The following is a 531-nucleotide window of genomic DNA, read 5'->3' as shown; positions in this document are numbered from 1 at the left end:
GCGTAATATAAAGGGAACGACCCGGGAGAACAGCTTAGTATCAGGCTGCTCCTCGCCCTGATGAAGTGGACTGCAAGGTTCACGAAACGTTGGCATTCCAAGAATGGATTTGAACACGGAGAAAACCCGCGAAACACAAGATTGTCACTTCTGAACAATCATTGCAATGGTTGCAGAAATGTTATTACACATCTGCTCCTTCGAGAACAACAATTTATCGGTGGTTTAGTGAATTTAAAATGGGTCGTACAAGCACCGAAGACGCACCTCGTAGACCAAAAGAGGCTACGAATGCGGAAATCGTAAAGCAAGTGCATCGAATCGTTTTGAGTGATCGTAAAGTGAAGTTGCGCGAGTTAGCTGAGGCCGTGGGCATCTCAAAAGATCGGGCGGGATACATTTTGCACGATCTTTTGGAGATGAAAAAGCTATCGGCGCGATGGGTGCCGCGTTTACTGACCGTCGACCAACAGCAGCGCGTTGATGATTCAACGGCCGGTTTGGCATTATTGCAGCGTAATCGAGCGGACT

Source organism: Trachymyrmex cornetzi, unplaced genomic scaffold, assembly GCF_001594075.2.
Source record: "Trachymyrmex cornetzi isolate Tcor2-1 unplaced genomic scaffold, Tcor1.1 scaffold840, whole genome shotgun sequence".
Classification (NCBI taxonomy): domain Eukaryota; kingdom Metazoa; phylum Arthropoda; class Insecta; order Hymenoptera; family Formicidae; genus Trachymyrmex; species Trachymyrmex cornetzi.
This window is presented reverse-complemented; position numbering follows the sequence as displayed.